Source organism: Lissotriton helveticus, chromosome 6 (genome assembly GCF_964261635.1).
Source record: "Lissotriton helveticus chromosome 6, aLisHel1.1, whole genome shotgun sequence".
NCBI lineage: Eukaryota > Metazoa > Chordata > Amphibia > Caudata > Salamandridae > Lissotriton > Lissotriton helveticus.
This window is the reverse complement of record NC_136067.1, coordinates 1,463,120,528-1,463,141,961: the sequence shown is the minus strand read 5'-3', so window position 1 is coordinate 1,463,141,961 and position 21,434 is coordinate 1,463,120,528. Positions and strand designations below refer to the sequence as shown.

The following is a 21,434-nucleotide window of genomic DNA, read 5'->3' as shown; positions in this document are numbered from 1 at the left end:
GGCTGTTTGAAAAGTGTGCAAAAAGCTGCATCAGCGATGAAATCCTGTAAATGACTGACATCTTAGAGATGATTAAACCAAGTTTAGCCAGAATAGATCAACAGAAAAGGATTCAGATATTTCTCACTTGCAAAACATTAAAAATTCCCTTTCCACCTGATTCAAATATTCCTCCAATCCTACCCACCATTTTCTTTTGGGAATAACAGAATATGAGGCCCGGCACACTCCACCCACTAAGCCAGTTTCTCCTTTGTCTTAGAATGTACTCATATATAATAATTGGGCGTGGTGAGTATCAATACATTTTACAGGAATTACTACACAATTAAAAATATCATAATGACATTCATTGAGCATTAATAAAAAAATATAATATATATGTGATAGGTAAATTTACGTTCAAGAAAATATTGTATATAGTCCCTCAGCCACAATTCTTAATGCATACTTACGAACAATTTTACTTGGCTGTCTTACGTGGAAAATTGATTATATATACATTTTTCGAAGAACAAACTGCATCACTAAAATTACATTTATCGTATTGCGTACTTTTCCTTGACTATAGATCAATAAATGTCATTAGAGTATTTTCTACTGTGTAATAATTTCTGTAAAATATATTAAAACTCCCCATGCACAAGCATTGTTTATTAGTACGTATGCTGAATTTGGATGTGAGGGGACTTTCATATTTTTACCTCCAGCGGAGCCAAAACATAGGCCTGATTTAAAGGGCCACCTACCCCTTTTTCGTTCAAGTATCATCCTGGCTGGAGGCGATTTGGAGCCTATAACAACATAATACACATATCTTCTCAGATGTAGCTCAAGTTTAAATATAAAATATACATTTTTAAATGTAGTAATCACTAAACATTTTGACTAACTATCAAGCAAACAATGTAACAGGGCTGCAAAATCAAATAATTTGAGTTACTATTGAGGAGTCACGCTTTCAGAATAAAATCAAATTAAGTGCCAAATAGTGCGTAGTAATTCAACAAACTAGGAAATGGTGCTGAGGGCCGCCCGTTACAACAAATCCATATTGTTAAACAATGCAACAGTGTGGCATACCTAAGACACAATATGCTTAAGATGCCATGCCTGGCAGAGCAATATTAGCAGAGAAATGACTTTAGTTCAGAATGGAGGAGGGTGGGAAGAAGATAAATTGTCAAACAAGACCAATATCCTTATAGAAAACAGGACAGATTGTCGAGAGTTAGAAACAAATGGAGATTGTGACATATCTCCTTTATGTAACCCAGCATCAAGAACGATATGTCCTAAAGTCCAAAGTAAGCTTGACGACAACTATGTCGATTAGAACAAGAATTACCTATTTAATAGAAGGCCAACCCAATTCAACATAGAGCACATTATTTTTTTTTACTTGTGAGCCTATGTGTTTCATTTGGTATTATATACAGTGGTGGAGAAGGGTCACACAGTTTTCCCCATTAGAATTCACGCCAAAGTGATGGGATAGTGTGGCACTTGGATGCAAGTTGTTTGCAAAGGCTTCTTATAAAGTCTACCTATTTACTTTCGTCACTGCTGAAAAGTTCAAAAGCATGGCAGATCAACTGCAATATCAGAACGTGTACTCCAAACATGGGAGACAGCAAAACATAGTGAGATTTACCTTAAGACGAAATTCTGATATCTTCCTGCAAGGCGCTGTGGTCTGTCACAAAGGTTTTCATACAGCTTTTTCGTTAGCAACCTATAAATGATATAATCAGTTAGCTGGTTAGCAAACTTTTAAATTGTCTGCACCTAAATGTACCTATTATTTTTGAGGAATTGTATTTGGAAAGTTGTACATCCAAATTTAAGAGCTGTTGAATTAGGCAGGATGCCCAAATATTCATATGTCTGGAAGATGACACTCGCTATCTTACTGAGAATTTATAAAAGTACTACCATTGTATTGAACATAGTGCACCTCTCACTAGTTACTAATCTGTGTTGAGTCAATAAAAGGGTAAATAATTACTCAAAATGTCTTGTGATGTATTGTGATATATCGAGTAGAGTCACAAACGTTCTAGAGGACCAGAATGCTACTTGTATTCAGAAAAAGCAATATGTGGGAGTACACTTCGAATCCCAGTTCATTAAATCCACAGTGATGGAGGTTTGCAAATTTATCAACACTGTCAGTAGCTGAAAATGCTTTTCTCCGGAAGGCTACTAATGTCCCGAAAAGCACGCCAATGTGCCCACTGTTGCTAGATCTGGGTAGAAAAACAGTAACTGATCTGGCGAAACTCCGACCTCTCTTGTATTGGCGAAGACGGTGGTGTACGCCCGAGCTTGCTCATTACACCTCGGGCCTCAAAGATGTAATGGTCACCGATCAATTCCATAAGATTAGATGGCTGAGAGAGATCAGGGCGTTGTTGGAAAATCTAGGTTTGAGTGACCTGTGGGCAGATCCCCTAAATGCATCATTTCCTTCCAAGAAGAACCTGAAGGAGATGTATTGGGATACAATCATGATTACAGCTTGCATAAATGGCTCAACAAGGCATTTGACTGGCCGATTCCTTGAATTTAAGATTAGGCCTGTATTAGAACAATATTTGGATGCTATTGAAAAACCATTTGACAGAAAGTTGTATTTCCATTTGAGGGTCGGTACACTACCTGTCAGGTCATTCACTAGTAAGTGGACAGGGGTGGCTGAGAAGGTGTGCCCAAAATGTCATGAAGAACAGGAAACAATTAGTCATCTGTTGTTTTTTATCCCTTTGTACAAGAAACCCCGTACTCATCCGGATGTTGAAAAAGATCGCCCCCTATCTGTCACCTGACGCCCGCAAGCAGTCAACAGTTGCCCTGGTATCCTCCAGGCTTGACTATTGCAACGCACTTTATGGGGGCATAAATAAGAAATCCCTCCATCGCCTCCAGATGGTTCAAAATTCTGCAGCCAGGATGGTCCTAAATCTACCCAGGTTATCATCTGCAACTCAGGCTAGGAAGGATCTCCATTGGCTACCTATACATGCCAGGATTTCCTTCAAGCTTATCTGCCTGGCTCACAGGGCTGTGTTTGGATCTGGTCCTGAAGGTATAAAGACTCTTGTTAGCTCTTATTCTCCCAAGAGAGCCCTCCGTTCGTCCTCAAGAAATCTGCTTGCCGTGCCCCGATTCAAAAAGGCGAAATGGGGAGGAAGAGCCTTTTCCACTCTGGCCCCTAAACTGTGGAACAACCTCCCCCCTGAACTCTCCAGCCAACCCTCCTTGGTGACTTTCCGGAAGCTCCTGAAGACTTGGCTCTTCTCTCAGGCTTACTAATTCATTCTTTTCTCTTACTTTCATACTCCTTTATGTGTGGACTGCGCCTTGATGCCCTTTGGGTTAAGTTTGCGCAATATAAATAAACTTTCATTCATTCATGTGGGTAATACCTATCTGTAAATTGCTTGGCTTTAGTAGACATGGAGAGGCGATGAGTACTAACAACGGATTCATCCCCATTAATAGCAACTGCAGTAGCCAAATTTTTGGGATGGGCCTGGTCTATTCAGGCAAAGGTACTTCGCTAGGGCTGTTTATGGATCTAATCTTTATTGTCATTCTTGTATCCCATTTTCTTTTTATATAATGAACTGGGGTAGGAAATACTGGAGGGATATTGTAGATTTATGTACTTATCAATTTTAACAAGAGCCTTAGTCCGCAGTTATACAATGTTTAATATCTTCTTAAATTGTTCTTAAAAATTTCTAATATTTATCATTTTAAAAATTGTGTGTATATGTATGTTGTGCTTTTATGACAAATCTGCTGAATAAAGCTATTTTTACTTGATTTAGTACATTTACCTTGCACAAATGGCAGCAGATCGTTTACCACCATGGCTAAATGGCCTATTATGCAAATTAAGCATTATGGGAAGAGAAAACGGTTGTGGATCTACAAATGCACATAACACTCACGAAATGGGAGGCTTGAGGGTATTCAGAAACATTTTTCTGGTAGATTTCAAACCCAGAAATGCACACATTTCTGCCATTAGGCTAAGTTACTTAAGGGGAATAAAAAGAACGGGAGCAATATCAAAATATTTAAAGGAGGTGTGAAGAAGGGATTCCATTTAGTGGAACTGTTCAAATTTTGGATAATCCCTCAAATCCACAACTCTAGCTAATTTTTTTGGGGGGGTGGAACTCCTGGGATCCTCAGTGAATACCAGAAAAAGTTGAAGGACTATTCCAACTAGGAAACAATCTACAAGTCGATTTTCAAATTCTCCAATCCAGGTTTTGTAAACCAGACCCATTCTAGAATTAACTGACAACAAACAGCATTTTAAACAAGCATTGGAAATGCAATAGGTCTCGCATTAGGAAAGTTTGAGCGATTGGTATTGTAAATGACACTTTTTTTTATTTATGTGTTGGTTTTGAAAATAGCAAATTTAATAGCTTTGTCAGTTACAATGTCAATAGTTTTAACTTCCGCAAATGTGACACCTATAGCATTTGTAATGCAATGTGTGTTGTATTTACGTGACTTACATGTATTGATATTACAAATAACAATGGCTTTTCATTTTGTAAATAATTAATACTTAAATAAAATGTATTGTAATTTATAATGGCAATAGCTTAAACGTTTGTAAATACATTTTGTGAAGATTATTTTCAGTGTATTTTATTGTGCCGAAAATCCAAGAACATTGCATTTGCACCTACACACACACACACAGAGCCACACACACACACACATATATAGATGTGGTGGTGGTGGATCTGGGGGATATGGTGGTGGTGGATGTGGTGGTGGTGGGGATGGTGGATGTGGTGGTGGTGGTGATGGTGGTGGATGTGGATGTGGTGATGGTGGATGTGGTGGTGGAAGTGATGGTGGGTGTGGTGGTGGATGAGGCGGTGGATGTGGCGGTGGATGTGGCGGTGGATGTGGCGGTGGATGTGGCGGTGGATGTGGCGGTGGATGTGGCGGTGGATGTGGCGGTGGATGGGGCGGTGGATGTGGCGGATCATTGAGGTCTATTTTGCATCAATGTATAAAAGTTTCTAAATAACTACACAATAATGTGAAAAGGTGGCGCATAATTTGTTTTATTCACAATGTACCATATAATTTGCTTTTCAAAGCCACATAATAGCGCTGTCGGATAATTCCGCCCGGAGATGCAGCATTTTGTCAGTCTCCTCCCCACCCTGCGGGTTATCAATGACATCGTTCAGTACCGGGATCTGGACGAAAACAACTGACTGTGAATGAGGGGAGACGGGGGGCGGCATGTGGCCAATTTGTTCAAAAGAGAAGAAAGGGTAAGCTAGAGCAGTGCAGGGTGCGCAGAGTATACGTGCTGGAGAGAGACTTAGTGCTCAAGGTGCTGGTCGGGGTGAGGGGGGCTGGGTGGGTGAAGGAGCGCGAGCTAGTGCTGGAGAGAGTGGCAGGAGGGGGAATAGAGGTGTTGGAGATGTGGAAGAGAGAAAAAACAGCAAGCTACTCCTGGATGACGGGCGTGGGAGGGGGGCAGTGCTGGAGGATGGAGGAGGTAATCGAAGAACAGGGCGAGAGAAAAAAAATCAAAGTAAGTGCAAAAAAATTGAGAGGAGAAAATACCATTACCGGAGAAAGGAAAGGCTACAGTCTGAACCCGTGCTCCAGGGGGGTGGAGAGGGGGTCAGTGGTGAAGGGGAAAGGGAGATTGAAGTCGGTGCCGGGGAGGGTGAGAGATAGGCGGGAGTAAGATCGACGGCAGAGTCGGGTTCAACGTTACAGCTGGTTGTGGGCAGAGAATGGAGAGTGCGTCCGGGGAGGGGGATCGGTAGCGAGGGCTGAGGAGCAAGAGGGGTGAGAACCAGCGGTGAGGGGCAGAGTGATCCAGTGCTGGCAGATGAAACAAGACGGAGGGCATTGCTGTGGGGAGGGGGGGGGGAGGAGAAATGCGACACGGCGGGCAGGGGAGGGGGCGGAGCGGGGAGAGCGGCATGAGGGTGTGAAGCAGCAGGGGCCTTTGAAGTGAAGCTAAGCTTCACTTCAAAGGTTTGGGAGGAGTGCTGCTGGTGATTGACTGGCGATTTGATGATGTGCACTCGCATTTTAGGTCAATGCGCTTGCGCATTGACCTAAAAGCGCACGGGCACAGCATCAAATCGCCAGTGGAATCGCCAGTTAGGTAAACTCTCGATAAGCCCCTATATATATCGAGCTCCCGCTCAATGCGCATGCGCATTGAGATAGGTCGCTCGACCTAAAAAGGGTGACAAACAATGGAATGGATATTGCGCAGAGAGAAATGAAAGCATGTTTTTATACATTCAAGTATCTCCTCCAATTAGGAGCCGGTTTTACCAGGTGTGGGAGAACCTAAAGACTCTCCCATTTAAGGGTGTAGGGTGAGCAAGACTTAGTCTGTTTTTCTTCAATCAAGGGGTGCATAACAAGCTCCGCTTACTAGGAAAAAAGCTTCAATTTCCCTCACATACTCACACCACACCCACAACCACTCATATTTACCACCAGCTAAAGGGAGACAGTAAAGGTATGTGGAAAAATCCCATGGAATTGTACATCTTTTGTGGCTTTTCGGTCAGAAAAAAGTAGCCTCACTTGGTATGCCCTCATTTCAATGGGTTCAAGATGCAGGTGCACGATACTGGAGCCATGTTACCAGCTGGAAACAGTAAAATTACATGCGATTCTGATTTCCCCAGTGAAGTGCATCTCCTAATCAGCCGTGTAATGGAGTTACAATTATTTAACTGTACAAATTTTAAAAGCAAAGAGGTGGAAAACAGATAGCCCTTTGTTTTAATTGCAACTTTAACCACAGATTTTCACTAATGGACTTTGAGGAGATTCAATGAATATATAACTATAAAGTGTCCTGAAATGCAAGGCTTCTCCTCAGTGACACTAGCTATTTGAGAGTGAGAGAAGCTGCAGAGAGAAAACAGCGAAGCCCCAATTGGCAATGCAGCCACATAAAGATAGAGCAAATCACTGGAGAAGAGAGGCAGCAATGCATACAAGTGAACCAACTGCAAAACCACGGTGGCAACTTTCTGGAGCTCAAGGCGCATCTTTTCAACATCATTTTTTTCTATCTTTAGGCTTAAACTACAGGAAGCCGTATTAGCAATGCTCTAAAAGTTTCAAGAACCACCAATATTATTCCGGCATGACAATATACATTAACAATTACCCTTATTATGTCAGTGTATTCATTACTACAGCAGGATGCTTCCTATGCAGACACAGACTGCTGCAGTGTAGCGTCTCCTGGTTTTGAGGTGGCTACTTTACACAAGCGAGAAATAAATAAATTGGTGTTTTCTTTCTCCAGCAATTCCAAATCAATCCCTTGTATTGAATCCTAACCATCACTAAAAATCAGGGAAGTTTTGGCCCTGCTTTCTTGATTTCTTCATCTCTCCCTTTCTCATAATTAAATTTCAGCGGGAAGATTGCCCTTTAAACCATCTCAGGTCACAACCCAGTTGACGCCAAAGGCAATCATGCCAGTTTAACTATTTGCCTAGAAAAGAGTGGTTGGCTACCATTTGACGAATTCTGTGGCAACATATATTAATGGTTCTACAATGGTCTTTCGCCCATTATGAATACACACTTGTTCTTATGTATTTTGTTCGCAGGGTGTGTAGACAACCTTTTGAACGGTCTTAATTAAATACTGAATGAATCACATGATGTGACTGGCCATTGTATAGTTTCTTAGAAAAAATTCCTTTAAACGGTTTTATTCTAACTTTTTATACAACGATGATTAATGATCATCTGTGTTGAATAGTAGCCCTTTGAGCTTTTACTGTCTTGCCATTACACCGGAGGTAGGCACCTCTGTTCCAAAAAGGCATACAATATGTCAAGAATTAGTGTAATTACATATGTGCATTCATAACAGGAGTGGTTGACATCAGGAACTGAATGCCCACCAAATGTCAAAAACGACCACCATTATGCATGCTCAAGTTTGCCCCATCATCCAGTAATTTATTTTTGTTTCAAACATTTTATTGGTTTTTGTTGTGTTTCCAAAAGTAAGCCAGGTGTGATCCAATTCTAGTGGCATTTCCCACACAGTCAGGATGGGTTGATAAATGTATCCCTTGCCCATGTGACAATTTGGCAGCTCAGAGCACACTGCACTTTATGCTGTTCTGCCCCCTTTATAAAGAGCCAAGTGTAAAATGTGTAACCCCACTTTCGAGGGAAATCTGTCCCTTTACCTACATGGTCGGTTTTCATTTTTTGCACGCTGTCTACTGTTTCTATTTGCACTGCTGTCTCCAACTACATTAAAGTTGCAATGTCAATAAGAAAACAATATGAGTCACACTAGATAAACAGGATTTTTATTCTTTTAAACTTTTGCATAACAATCATTTATATTAATGAAATTTGACGATTGATATTATAGTCTGTTGCTCTGGGTACTGGGCATGTGGGATTATGTTGGTTTTTATTGATATTTATATTACTACACAAACTTGATATGGATTTATTTTGTTTAAGTAATATGTATGTCTGTTAAACTTTTATAGTCCATGGAACTGAATAAACTTACCATTGATTGATTGGTCCGATACATACATTTGCAAGGAGGAATCAAAGCAGATATCCAGCGTTGTGTGTTAGAGAACGATACAGAAAACACTACATATAGTTTGAAACAGGGGGCAACCAGTATCGCAATTCCCTTATCCCCTATATGCATGTTCATACAGTTCCCGCCCCTTCCTCCCCTCCTCAGCTCTCCTAACTACAGAGGAGTGAGTGTACCCAGTAGGTCCGCCACAACTTGTGGACCAGAGACAGGGTAAAACAAACACACATGTGCCATGCCCACTCAGTCCCTTAATTCAACTGCTGCACCCTAGTGAACGGTGGGAGCTCACTCTGTGTATGTCAGTGAAAGAGGTCTAGTGCCCTTCAGCGTAGCGGAAGAGCTAAGCTAGGAAATCCTCTACCAAGGCATTGCATCAGAGGATGCCACCTGGCTTCAAAGGCCAGGACACCCCTGGACATTGCAGGTTAAGCGTTCTAAGGCTAGGGTGTTCCAAAGTCTTGGATGCCACAGTATCCATGGTGGGCAATCTGGTATTTTCTATTTATGGGCTATGGTGAGTTTTGCCTGACTAAGGCACTGGAGGCACATATGCCATTCGTCTTTGGATGTACGCATTAGATTATAGGGTTTGAGGCCCAGGAGCAACCTAGACACAGCCTCCCAGAATGGCTTAATTGCCGGGCATGCACACAAATATGAAGCGCATCTCCTAGCGCGCCACATCAACTCCAGCACCTAGGCGAGGCGGCGTTATACATGCGGTGCAGTATATGGGGTATGCAGTGCCACCCATACCATATATTATAATGTATCTCCCTTCCCAGGGTCAGGACAGAAGAGAATTGAATGTCTTTGTGTGATTTGTCCAACCTTTTCAGCAACACCTGGAGTCCCAGGACCTGCTCCCATTCCTTGTTATGTTGCCACTGGACAAAGTATTGTGTGCTAAAATAAGTTGCATATATCAAAATAAAGGGGAGGGAGAGGATATACTGGGTTTGTCCTACAAAACAGTGCCAAAATACCATAACAGAAACCCAGCAGCACTGAGGAAAGTAACTCAGTTCTTTTACATCCCCATTGATAAAGCCTGGGGTTCAATAACGTTAAAAAAAAAAAAACTAATGGAGAGGTAGTTTCATTTTTCTCTACCATCTTTGCTTGGCATGACACAGTCTAGTCCTTTAGTTAGCGCAGACACACAACGTTCCTATGCCCCCGTTTCTGATTTAATCAAGTGGTTTTCCAGGCCTTCAAGTTTCTCCAAGGTAGACTTAAGTTGGTCTTCACATAGGAGTGAAATTCTTCGTAGAAGCAGCATTTGTTGAGGCAATCTCCTTCAGGCATAGCTCTGTCTAAAAATTTCGGAGTCCACATCAATTTTAAGGTCTGCATGATTCATTGCTCCCAAGTACAAACGCAATTCTGGGAGGCCCCGTTGAAGGTACTTGTGCAGTTCAGCCTTAAAGGCGCAGATGCTCTCGAATAGGTCGACCTTCCCTTATACCACTGTGTGGCTGGGTACGTCTCCGGCTCTGTGACCTCGCCAAGTCAGGGGCTTTCGAGGTATCCCAGGAGGGTGCACGAGTCGATGTTTTCCTCTTAGGGGGCATGGGAGGGTCTTCCTAAGGGCGCCCCCTCTCTAGGTGGACCCTGCCCCGGGAGGTCTCATCCAGAACGACACCGGGCAGCCCCAGCCACCCTAAATCCAGAAGAAACCCCAGGTGCCAGGGCACACGCATACCACCACAGAGGCGTTGGCCCTCCAATGTCAGGGATTATTGTCTTTTGCACTAGGGTGAGAGGGTGTCCAACACGCCTAGCTCGCAAGTACCCAATACTCGCATGTCTCCTTGGGACTCTTTCGGCACTCCTACCGTAGATGTGCCATGTGATCTGCGCCCTCTGTGGTGGCCCATCCCCAAGCACAGTTCAGAAGCAATGGGGCTCCAGGGCAGAGCCCAGCCTCAACCACCACAAAGGCATGTTCTGCTCAATTTCTCGAGATACAGGGGTTCATAACAGGAGATTGTCACCGTACATGATCATAGGGTGGTCAGTCAGGGGCAGCTATAGTAGAGAGCGTCCCACCGATCCACTATCTTGCCCATGCCCCCCACCGAGTAATCTTTAATGCATATTTAGATTTGTCCCATTGTCTCAGTGCTCCTTACTGCATAGTCACATTTGAGGCAACAATCATTCACCTTTAACGATAGTTCAGATTTGCATTCAAATTTTGAGTGTCAGGTCAGATTTGCACTTAAAAAGACTTGCCTGAATGGGACATCTGACCCATCACTCATTAACTGTGTCATATGTTCACTGATCATTAGTGGATCTCGAGATTTTCCCCATCACTACAAATGCTCAGTACAAACCCATATTTGTTATGTCACTAAATAACGTACCACTACCAATTGCTAACCTAGCAACAAAGTGCCATATTTGTTAATACTACAAACAAGCCATCTTCACATAAAATAAAAAAATGGAATTTCCTGATGCGAAAAACCCTTACCATCTGAGGTAAATGGCGTATTTGATAAGTTATTGTTAATTATTTATGTTAGTTATTTATGTCTTCCACTACATGTATAGAACTTAGAGTTATAGCAACACTCTGTATTCTAGGCTTCTGGATTGGTAGGTTGGAATTAGAATGTATTCACTTCAACTGGACCCGTCCTATTAGATAGTTGTACTTTTAATACTTGCCAATAAAGGCTTATCTAATTTTAACTTTTTCAACGTGTAAATCGATGTTACTATATCGTTTTGGCAACGACTAGGGATATACACATTGTTTTTATTGATTCAAACGGATCTCGACAAATTTTTTTTTTTTAAACGGATTTCTTTTCAAGCATTTCTACATTTCAGCTTCTCATCTACGAGATATCCGGATTCATCTACTTCCCGATTAAACGTGCACTACTGCTGTTGCACATTTCAAAGAATCGTGAAGTATCATTCTAAAGAGCAGATTGGGTAAATGTTCGTGAATTGGACTTCACATATTGATATTTGGCGAGTCCGGATTCTATTTACTGCATAATGTGAATGTTCCCGATTTAAATTGTTTTATTTTGAAGTTGTAATTTCCATTTACTATATTCTTTGGAATCCTGCTCACTTCAATACACTTGCGTCACTCACCAACATTTTATTTTTTAAGCGCAACACCCCGGCTCCAACGTTCACATTCCTTGTTGCTATGCTATTACCGCAAAGCTCTATGGCATTTTCGTGACGATTTAAGATCACGCAACATGACCTGACGCAGCGTACATGCCGCCATCTTGCATAAACGTGAATTACATTTAATTATTTTTCTTTCTTGCATAGTGGATTGAAGTGTTTGAAAAACTTTACCCACAGCTTTTGTTTCACAAGTAAGCTTTTATTGAACATAATTATTGTTTGTTCTTTTATTTTTCATCCCTACCTGTTATCATAATGGATACCAGTGACAGAGCCACCACTGCTTCATCTTCTAACTCACACTAATTTCAACATAAACCTAAATAATCCAAAAGAGTTTTTAACAGCACCTGGTGAACCAGTTGTTAAATGGCTAGAGTGGAAAGAATATTTTTTAACTACATTTCCACATTAAAGGATAATGCTGGTATTGTTTGGGTCCTGAAGGTTTGAGGGTGACATGGAGGTTTTTAAAGCAGCCATTCTTCATCTTTCTGAACATTATTCCCCCACAGTTTGCATTGGTGTAACCAGATGTGCTTTCTTTAAAAGGAAACAATGGCAGCATGAATCTGTGAAAGAATACGTTTCATCGTTAAAGACTTTAGCTGGCCTTGTAAATTTGGTGTATTACGCGACAAACTCATAAGGGATCAGGTAGTAGTTTGCATTGTGGATCGAAGGTGACTCCAGTTTAAAAGATGTTATTGCTTTCGTTAAAAAAGCTGAACTTTCTGAGAGGAGTAATAAGGCGTCTGATCAAAATGAACCTTCCACGACAGTCAATAAAATTTCTGAATCTAAAAAAGGGAAAGAGATTTCAGGAAAGTCCAAGGTTAATCGAAACAAAACATTCAAGAATTTTTCGAAACCAAGAGTTAACCAATTTGATTCATCTACATTTGCGTGTTACAGCTGTGGAAACAAGTCTCATAATGCTAGTTCTGATAAATGTCCTGATATAAATGTTCTAATTGTAGGGCATTTTGCCAAATCCTGCAGAAGGCAAGTATTACAAAAACCTAAAGTTGCTTGTCTCAATGAAACGGATTCTGATCCTTCTGATTATGACTGACAATCACCAAGAACAACATTATTCTGAACACAAGAAATGTAACATTGTGCTTAATATTAATCGCAATGATAGAAGTAAACCATTATGCATAGTTAAATTTGGAGGTATTCCCTTGCAGGTTGCTGCAGATTCCGGTTCACCTTTAACCATCATTGCTGAAAGTGTTTGGGATGCCAATTTGGTAAATGTTTTAGGTCCACATTTAGAGCCCACTGATGTACTTCCTGAGAGTTTTACTGGCGATAACATTGATTTGTTGTGTTAACGTTCTTTAATTTTTTATTTTAAAAATCGTACTGCAGTTTGTAAACGTTATGTTGCAATTGAAGGTCCATCTGTTTTGGGTCGGAAGGATTAGAGAGCTTTACATATTATTCTCGATCCAAACAGCCCAGAACAAGTTCTTGTAGCTTGTGAAAGGGAGAGCACCAAGAATTGGGTTCTCAAAGAGTTTTCCAATGTATTTTCAGGAAAAATTGGCAACCTCGAAGGATTTTCCCATCGCATTAGACTTAAATGAGATGCAGTGCCTAATATACATAAAGTAAGAAATGTTCCGATGACCGTAAGAGAAAAGGGAAAAAAAAAAAAAAAAAAAAAAAAAAAAAAAGAAGAACTACTCAAACTGCAAGATTTTGGCATCATTGAACATGTATAAGCTTCTGAATGAATTTCTCCATTGGTCATTGCCAGACGTGCCAATGGAAAAATCAGTTTGTGTGTTGATCTGAGAAGCCTTAATGATAACATAATTGTTGACCAATTTCCTTTGCCTAGGATAGATGAAATGTCATTTACACGTGGTGTATTCTAGGCTTCGGGATTTGTAGGTAGGAATTAGAATGTATTCACTTCAACTGTACCCGTCCTCTTAGACAGTTGTACTTTTAATACTTGCCAATAAAGGCTTACCTAATTTCAACGTATTCAACGTGTAATCGATGTTACTACACCATTCTTCCATCAACAGTAATTTCTTTATCTGCTGCATCCTCCTAATGCTACCATTGCACAAAGGGGCACAGGTACTGTGGTTGGTTTCTATAGGTCCCTCTTAAGTTAACACAAAGGTGTACTACCATAATCTATAACCAGATACACTGTGCACTCAAAAGCCTACCCTCATTCCACATCAGGAAAAACAACATGCTTTTAGTGTCCCATATTGTAAAAATTAAAAAGGCCACAAGAAACAAATCCTGCAAGATGAACTGTGTGCGCTACAACCTGTGCACTGTGCCTTAATGAAAACATTAGGCACTTTTGCCATCAGAAAGAAAATCCTGTGGAGCTAGCATGGCCCAGAGTGGCTTGCAGAAGAAGCATCAAAGAACACCTTTGGCAAGTACGCAGAAAAAGCAGAGCTCGATGGTCTGACAATATACTGCGTTCAAGGCTTCTGCATTCAGGCCTTTGGTTGTGCTTTATGAACTCTTGCTCCCTTTATGGTACACTCATGAAAGAATGAGTTTACACAGATGCCCGACACCAGTCACACCATCCAGCCATAGAAAGAAGAGTATACATATATTAGTACAGATCTAAGGATCATGTTGGCAGTTAAAATAAAGCTCACGGAACACAGGTAGTCAACAGATTAGTAGTGAGCGGAGGCAAGTGTAGGCTGTATTGTGCATCCGTATACCTGCAATTCTTTGTATGAAATATGCATAGTCAGTCATTAACAGGTTTATGTTAATTTTTAAAATAAAGAAAAAACTTTTAACTTAAGTTGAGCAAGAAAGTGTGTTCCAGCCATTATTTGCTTTAGCAGGCGCGTCTGCAATTTACAGGCTCAATGTAGACCATCAAGTCGGGGGTCATTTTATTATGGCAAGAGGTTAGTTTGCCTACCAAGCTTATGAAGAGGAAGTTTTATACTTCCTTTTCCAGGCATTCACAGACACCTTGGGAGGTAGTGTTGCAGGGATTAAGAATTAATGGATGGTTTCCGAAAATGCATAATCCAACACTCTTGAATAGAAATAAAGACAAAGGGCCCTATTACAATGGGATTCGGAAAGCTTTCCGAATCACAGCTGTTTTCCTTCTGACCGCCTAAATACAATCTAGGCGGTCGATAGTGATTCCGGCTGTATTCCGACAGGCTCTTGGAGCCTGTCGGCCAGTCGGAGAGCACAACGCTATGCCATACGGCGGCGTTTGAGAAAATGGAGGGTCACTAAAACTGAAGGACTGAGGAGAAAAAAAAACGGGGAAAAAACACACACATACAAGCACAGAAATTGAAATGGAGCGCAACCTCCTATTGATGGTCAGTTTTGCACGGCACACTATTAAAGTACTGAGCTAAAAAAAAATTTTTTAATTGCATCACAATTTAATCTTCGTACCATGAAGGGGCTAAAGATGGGCCACACTCTTGGTTGCAAAACTTCTCTTAACCGCATGCGTGCGGGCGGAATTCCGCTCGTACGCTGAGATTTTTCAAAGCGCACTTTACGTGACGAGCTGGGCTCGTCATCAGCGTAGCAGGAGGCTACCTCATGACGAGCCCAGCTCGTCATCAGCGTCGAAGGGGTTAACTGACAATTTTACTGCATGTCATTTTAACTGATAGAGACAATGAAGTAAACTACTTATGGAAAATATGTAAATACCTGCTTCTCTATTCCAACCAAAAAACACAAATAAAAGATGAACTAGCAGATAAAATCATCAAAGTGCATTACAGTTTAGCAACTTGAACAGTAAAGTTGTTTCTGAATGTCCCGTCCAATTAATGAACTTGTATGTTAAACGGCAATATGCAGTGAATTATACAAAAAAATGGAATGTATAAACGTGCTGCCAGTTTTCCGGATTGAAGAAAGGATGTCCACTTCCTAATGACTGGGTCATTGTTACTTTCAAGGGTGCATATTCGATCAGCTAAGGATGTAGGCTGATTTATTAAAAGAGGGCAGCTTCAAATCTATTGTGCCCAATTCGCAAAGGCATTGTCGAGCCTAAATTCAATATAGGTACCCAATAAGAAAATCCCAATCCGGATTTTAAAAATGATAATTTGATTAACATAGATATCACAAATAAGAATTCAAACAAGAGAAAAAACTACCCACAATAGTGGAATTTGTTCAAGTGCAAATTTATTATTTTGGCAAGGGGTTTGAGGACGATGCTGGCAGGTCTTCATCAAAATAAACCAATGAAAACACAATCTATTTAAAAAGTTACAAATCAAGAATATGGACCGTGACAAACTATTAAGCACCTTGGCAGAATTTAGATTTTACATACAACGACAGCTAAATTTACATACACATTCTTAATACGAGGAGCACCCAAAAATAGCTTATAAAATGGCTCTCTTTTTCCCACAACAATAACAGATAGCTATATTTTTGCCAGGTCTTTCATATCATGTACTTTGGCACTGTGTTCTGCTGTTTCAGTGCTCAAATTACAAAAACACCCAAGAGATTACATTTTCAATTTCCAACCATGCAGGAGAGCACTGAGTCAAGGGATGGCAATGTAAACAAAATACACACTTCTTAGCTTGGGGATTAAAATTGTTCTGAAGTATATATGGAGGCTGGTCAGCTGATCGTAAAGTAGGAAAGTTTAATTTCCAGATACAACCTGTCTTGAACAAGTATGAAATAATTAGCTATTTACAACAACTACTTTTAGAGATGAATGCACCCTCCAGTACTTCACCCAGTGGCAGCAGATTAATCCATTCTGCAGCATGGAAGAGATTTTTGTTCACATTCAATAGGATAAACATCTAAAAATGATTCGGCAGGAACATGTGTAATCTAATACAGTAAATGTATCGAAGACAGCAATGCCAGTACAGTTCCAATTCCCTGTACATGCACTCACTGACTGACTGGTTACCTTCCACTTTAATGCACTCTCATTATGAATTTATTATCCATTTCTGAGGTTAAAAAAAGCCCATAAATTGGGGGATCTTTTAAAACAATTGTACCCCTTTGCTCCTTTATAAAATAACATTTTAAATGTAGAATTGGTTCCATTATTAAGAGGCCCAAGTAAGGATGTTCAATGTTTCCATCTTATACCATTATGTCAACAAGACTTAATAGTGGCGTCAAATGAATTTCAGAACATTGGATTTACTCAAGATTATTCTGAAATTGTTGTTTCACAATACTTTCAAATTATGAAATTATACGTTGGAGCCTTAGTATTGTTGGGCTTAAGATAACTATGACTTGCACCTAAAAAAGTGTAAATTTCCAACTTCAAGAGATAAAATTATCACATCAATTTCCTTGTGGAAGTAGGCAATGAACAAATGAAACCACAAGTAGTAAGATATCCAGCTTGATTTCCAACTTTATAAATGCCATCAGTATACTTCTTTTCAGGAACACAAACTCTTCCTGGTTTCGATCACAGTCATAGCTGTAAGAGCTTTGCAGCTACTTAGAGGTTCATATTAATCTTATGCTTAAATTATTATTATTTTTTTTAATACACCTAGGGCTGCGTACATGAACTATTATTACTATGGGGCCTCAGGTACTGCTCCTTTGAAGACCAATTCTAGGAGCAAAACCTGATTTGGTTTCACAATTCAGGATAAACAACCCAGGCTTAAATATCTACGAGGCGAATCTCATCAAATGGGCACACTCATGAAGAAAATGTATTGTTTTCCTCCTCTCTTTGCAACTTCTTGCTAATTATGTGAGCTAAAGGAGTGGCTCGGGGCAGAGGTCAACATCAGCCACATCCTGGCAACTGCTCTTCAGTCATATGATGGTCTACTTCTCTTTTTTCCAGTTAATGAGTTATCAAATAGTGACTAAGCTGAAGTAAGTGTATTGTTTCTCTCTAAACATTTTTCAAGTAACTGCACTGTGCATCAAGTGCTAGAGCTGTATGGCTGTCCGGAGGAGAATGATTTTCCCCCTAACTGGAGACTAAGTGAAGGGGTCAGGAGGTTACAGGATTGCAGAAAGGAGGGAGGCAGGTAAGTAGTTTAAGCCCCAGAAATTGGCACAACCAATGGATAATGTTCTTAACACAGCTTGATGAAACATGAAGAGACTTAGTGCATTTATATAATAAATAATTCTGGCTTCTGCCCAAGACACTCACAACTCAACCTGATAGGCAAAGATGTATGAAAGTTTAACTTTAATCAAGTTTACCCTACTAACCATACAGTCCATACTAAAAAGGGGGCAAAGAGGTTTTAGTGGCTATAATCTCCCCACTATTTAAGGTTGCATCCTGCAAGCCGGAGGCATGAGGTTGGAGGTTAATAGCCCATTTGGAAAATAACTGGTTCACCATCGGTCTTATACATGACAAACAAAAGTGACCCACGGGTCTTTCGAGATGTAGCTATTCTCATAGTATTGGCTTCGTGTCTTTTTAAAGACACTGTATATGGCAACAAAATTGTTAGAATTCGTGCCCTCATGTGTGTGGGCGGTGGATCCCAAACAACTCATTAAATGCAATCTTTAAGGACAAATCTTGCAAGCCCCTCTGGGTATACATTGGACAGCTTGACTAACTTTTATGCACCACTGTACTCTACTGTCAAATCACTGAGGATATCAGCCTACCTCGATGAGCCAGAGAACCTACCTCCTACAGCTGAAGAGGACCCGTGGCCCCGCAAGCTCTAGGAGAGCTTACTGAAAAATGTAACTCTTAATCCAAAGGGAAATCGCATGATGTGGACAAGTTACTCCATAGATTTTTTTTGTTTAAAATAATTGTAACGTAGTCAGCTACCACGTTACTTAAAAACAGAGGCGCAACGGGAGTCCCTCCTGGAAAACTACTAAACAGGTTTTCTTAAAACAATCTCCTTGGGTTCCCGGGCCATATACACTGTTGCGGGAAGAGTGTCATTTGGTCACATCTATTTGGTCAAACCGTTTCCTCATGGGCATTTCCTCAAGTGCTACACTATTGTATTGTAATTGTATTTATATAGCGCTTGCTACCCTGGACAAGGCTTTGAATCGCTTTTCGGCGAGTAGCAGCGTACTCTGGAACCCAAAAAGGATTAATGGTGGATTACTATAGGGAAATGTGTGTTAATATGAGCGGTGGACATGCAAGTCTGTTAGACTGAAAAAGATAATAGAGGGATAGAAGATGGAAGAGTCTAGAAAGTGTTGTTATTTGGGAGATTAAAGTAGTAAGATGACGCTTGGGATGAGTAAAAGGAGGGAAGTCACTTAAGAGGGATTAGGGAAATCCTAGTGGTTAAATGAGGTTTGGGATGATTCAAAAGGAGGGATGCACGGAGGAAGAATTTATAAAGGGATGCTTGGGAGATCATAGTAGTAAAATGATGCAAAGAAATGATGCTGTATCCACAGTGATATCACAAGGTCATGTTAAGATAACATGACCAAGAAAATCATGTATTCTTTACTTTCCTTTACCCCACGCCTTATACTCAACTGGTTATGATCACTTTGGGACATATGTATCGAGGCCAAATAGGTTCGCAAATGCCGAAATTCGCAGAATTTCAGCGTTTGCGAACCCATTTTCGCTAAATGGTATGTATGAAACAATTTGGGTTCAAAATAAGGAATCGCAAAATTTGCCATTCCTTATTTTGCGATTGTATTTAAGGAATTGCAAATTTTGCGATTCCTTAAATGCAATGTATCAAGGAAAAATAAATTCCGAAATGCCCATAAGGAATCGCAAATTACCACCAACTTCTAGTTGGTGGTAAGTTGCGAATTCTTTTAAAAAAACCTTTTTTTTTTAAAAATCCAAAAGGTGCCATGTGACGCTCATACATGCCCTTAGAGCATGTATGTGCGCCATATGCCCACACATGTCATTTTCAGAGGTGCAGCAGGGTGTTCTTGAGACACCCCTGCACCCTTGAAATTATTCTCAATTTGCGATTTGCAAATCGCAAATTGAGAATAATTTCCCATTCATTCCTATGGGCCTCCTGGCCCATAGAAATGAATGGGAAACTATTCCTTAATTGCGATTAGCAATTTGCTAATCGCAATTAAGGAATTTTAAGGAATCGCTAAAAAATAGCGAATTTCTTCATACATACCATTTTGCGATTTCTAAATAGCGATTCCTTAAAAATCGCTATTTAGGAATCGCAAAAGGGTAGGTTGATACATATGGCCCTTTGCTCCTAATGAGAAAGGATTTGCTGTTATGTGGAGCAGCACATATGATAAAATCAAATGTGATGCTCTAGTTGTGAACATGTTTATCTGGTTTATCACTGGGTTATTTGAGTTTAATCTAAACAAATTCCTGATTAAATTCTCACTCATCAACTTTGGGATCACGGTCATAGCAGAAATGCCCAGCATGTAGTCCTGTACTGAGCCTATATAGTCCTCTACTACAGCATGTTCTACTTCTGCACTTCACTCTCCACTAATTACAACAATAACACGAAGTTATAATAACCATTTTTATTTAAAAAAATTAAAAAAAATACAGCTAGTTAATTAAACGCCTTTGTCCTAGCACTGCCAAAATAATGTTTATATTAACTTATAACCAATAAACATTCTCATGCACATGTTTCATCCTGATTGCTTATACACAATGCAGATAAGTGGAATCCGCTCTTTAGACACTGGAGTTTAACATGAAATAACACCAAAAAGCCCTGGCATGTTTACATGCTTAGCAGGATGTGTAATCCTGCGACCGACTCAATAACAAGGGCATCATAGAACAAATCTTATGTAATAGAGTTACATTGTTTGGCAAAAATGATGTTATCTAACCATGCTGCAAAAAAAATATACCTTATCCCTGCAATATTACAACATAAAATTCAAACCTTTATGGAGATTTGGTTAAGAGGCTTAGGGTAGCAACAGCATGTTATTTAGCACTGGTTCTCAATCTGCATGATTCTTCATATTTGGAGTACACTGCACCTGGTTATCGGACTACTTTTTTATGCAATTCTACCGCTGCCGTGTTTTCGCATAATTGTAGATTGACGCACTCACTCGCCCATACGCCTACTAACAGAGCTACTCGCTCACCCATACATCCACAAAACCACTTACATAACCATTCACACAACAATACAATCACTCATGCGCCCACTCACTCATCTATACAGCCACTCACACAAACACGTACTGTGCAAAATAGCCACTCAAACACCCACTCACTTACCCATACAGCCACTTACACACTGAGTCACTCACCCATAGAGTTACTCACACAGCCACTCAGTCACTCTTACAGTCAGTCACAAACACACTCATCAACCCACAGAGCCACTCACACAGCCACCAGTCACGGATACAGCCACTCACACACACACACACGCTAACCAACCCTTAAAGATTTCCCTCGTACAAAACCAGTGAACCGTAGCAGTTCCAGCTACCAGAGCCATCATCATAAACCATCTAATCATGTCCTTTCATTGTAAGTCATACAATATAAAAATATAAAGGTGATATTATATGAATAATATTTTGAAGGAAACAGTGAGTAAGGATATGTGGTTAAAGAGTAAGAGTTAAAGGAAAAGATAAGTTTACAGGGTCAAGGATAAGAGTCGAAATGTAAGGGTCTGGA

General features: G+C 40.4%; 1 protein-coding gene across 5 annotated transcripts in view; it reads right to left on the bottom strand.

Moving 5' to 3' along the window:
• Positions 1-21,434, bottom strand: part of TAB2 (TGF-beta activated kinase 1 (MAP3K7) binding protein 2) — a 247,110-nt gene that overhangs the window by 219,630 nt on the left and 6,046 nt on the right. For 3 of the 5 annotated variants that reach the window (XM_078649268.1, XM_078649269.1, XM_078649267.1), the window contains exon 2: positions 1,655-1,735. The exons of 1 other annotated variant lie outside the window; for it this stretch is intronic. The gene's annotated coding sequence lies outside the window, so the exon portion shown is untranslated. Of the gene's footprint in view, positions 1-749; positions 795-1,654; positions 1,736-21,434 lie in introns of all 5 variants that reach the window. One more of the 5 variants, XM_078649270.1, reaches the window with a different exon arrangement.